This window comes from Arachis duranensis, chromosome 7 (genome assembly GCF_000817695.3).
Source record: "Arachis duranensis cultivar V14167 chromosome 7, aradu.V14167.gnm2.J7QH, whole genome shotgun sequence".
NCBI lineage: Eukaryota > Viridiplantae > Streptophyta > Magnoliopsida > Fabales > Fabaceae > Arachis > Arachis duranensis.
This window is the reverse complement of record NC_029778.3, coordinates 26,800,156-26,802,981: the sequence shown is the minus strand read 5'-3', so window position 1 is coordinate 26,802,981 and position 2,826 is coordinate 26,800,156.

The window sequence follows — 2,826 nt, the reverse complement described above, 5'->3', positions numbered from 1 at the left end:
GAGGATGGGAGGTAGCCATTGACAACGGTGAAACCCTACATACGGCTTGCCATGGAAGGAGACTTGCGTGTTTGAAGAAGAAGACAGTAGGAAAGCAGAGATTCAGAAGATGGAGCATCTCCAAACCTCAACCTATTCTCCATTACTGCAAAACAAGTAATCATTTCATGTTCTTTTGCTTTTCACCATTAATCCTGATAATTTCTGATATCGTGACTAAGATTTACAAGACAACCATAGCTTGCTTCAAGCCGACAATCTCTGTGGGATCGACCCTTGCTCACGCAAGGTATTACTTGGACGACCCAGTACACTTGCTGGTTAGTTGTGCGGAGTTGCAAAAGTGTGATTGCAATTTCGTGCACCACTCAGGAACTTATTGAAATGGTTGGAAATAACCAGTTCATGTATACCTCTGAGAGAAATCCTGTGAGTAATGGAACGCCTCAAAAGAAAGGAGTTCTTGAAATTGATGCTCTGAATGCCATACTGGCTCAGAACAAAATATTGACCCAACAAGTCAATATGATCTCTCAGAGTCTGAATGGATTGTAAAATGCATCCAATAGTACTAAAGAAGCATCTTCTGAAGAAGAAGCTTATGATCCTGAGAACCCTGCAATGGCAGAGGTGAACTACATGGGTGAAGCCTTTGGCAACACCTATAATCCTTCATGAAAAAATCATCCAAATTTTTTCATGGAAGGATCAACAGAAGCAAGGCTTCAATAATAACAATGGTGGAAGAAACAGGTTTAGCAATAGCAAACCTTTTCCATCATCATTTCAGCAATAGACAGAGCACTCTGAGCAGAATCCTTCTAGCTTAGCAAACATAGTCTCTGATCTATTTAAGGCCACTCTTAGTTTCATGACTGAAACAAGATCCTCCATTAGAAATTTGGAGGCACAAGTGGGCCAGCTGAGTAAAAGGGTTACTAGAACTCCTCCTAGCACTCTCCCAAGTAATACAGAAGAGAATTCCAAAGGAGAGTGCAAGGCCATTGATATAATCAACATGGTCGAAACCTTAGAAGAAGAGGAGGACGTGAATCCCAACGAGGAAGACCTTAGGGGACGTCCAATGGTCAGTACGGAATCCCATAATAAGGAACCAAAGGAATCTGAGGCTCATACAGAGACCATAGAAATTCTCTTGGACCTCCTTTTACCATTCATGAGCTCTGATGACTATTCATCTTCTGAAGAGGATGAAGACATTGTTGAAGGGCAAGTTGCCCAATATTTAGGAGCAATCATGAAGTTGAATGCCAAGCTGTTTGGTAATGAGACTTGGGAGGAAGAGCCTCCCTTGCTCACCAATGAACTGAATACATTGGTTCAGCAAAATTTACCTCAAAAGAAATAGGATCCTGGTAAATTCTTAATACCCTGTACCATAGGCACCATGACCTTTGAAAAAACTCTGTGTGACCTTGGGTCAGGGATAAACATGATGCCACTCTCTGTAATGGAGAGACTAGGAATCTATGAGGTACAGGCTGTCAAATTCTCATTGGAGATGGCAAATAAATCTATGAAAAAGGCTTATGGACTAGTAGAGGACGTGCTAGTGAAGGTTGAAAGTCTTTACTTCCCTGCTGATTTCATAATCCTAGACACTAGGAGGGATGAGGATGAATCCATCATCTTTGGAAGACCCTTCCTAGCCAGAGCAAGAGCTATAATTGATGTTGACAGAGGAGAGTTGATCCTTCATGTGAATGAAGAATGCCTTGTAGTAAAGACTCAAGGTTCTCCATCTGTAACCATGGAGAGTAAGCATGACGAGCTTTTCCCAATACAGAGTCATACAGAGCCCCCACATTCAAACTCTAAGTTTGGTGTTAGAAGGCCACAGCCAAACTCATAGTTTGGTATTGAGATATCTCAACCATACTCTGATCATCTGTGAGGCTCCATGAGAGCTCACTGTCAAGCTATTGACATTAAAGAAGCACTTATTAGGAGGCAACCCAATTTTATTTTAAGTTTATCTATATTATTTTGTTTTCTTTTAGGTTGATGATCATGTGAAGTCACAAAGACAATTACAAAAATAAATAAAAATTCAAAAACATCATGGAAAACAGCACACCCTGGAGGAAGGACTTACTGGCGTTTAAGGTTAGCAAAATGGGCGTTTAAACGCCCAATCTGGCACCTTTCTGGGTGTTTAAACGCCAGAATAGGGCACCAGACTGGCATTTAAATGCCAAAACAGGGCAACAAACTGGTTTTTAGACGCCAGAACAGGAAGGAAAGCCAACGTTTAAACGCTAGAACAGGGCAGCAGACTGGCGTTTAAACGCCAGAATTGCACTCTAAGGCGTTGTGAATGCCCAATTGGAGCAAGAATGAAGAATTCCTTGACCCCTCAGGATCTGTAGACCTCACAGGATCCCCACTAACCTCGACTCACTCTCTCTCCTCTTCACACCTTTCTACAACACTCTTCCCCAAATACCCTTCACCAATCACCTCCATATCTCTTCCCCAAATACCCTTCACCAACCACTTCCCTAACTCTTCCCCAAAAACCCCCCACCCACCTTCAAAATTTAAAAGCATTTCCCTCCCAAACCCACCCAAACCTTTTGGCCACCCCCCTTTTCCCTATAAATACCCCCTTCACTCCTTTATTTTCACACATCACAACCACCTTCTTCTACCCTTGGCTGAACCCTATACACCCTCCATCTCCTCCATTTTCTTCTTCTTCTACATCTTTCTTTCTTCTTTTGCTCGGGAACAAGCAAATATTTTAAGTTTGGTGTGGTAAAAGCATTGCTTTTTGTTTTTCCATAACCATTTATGGCACCTAAG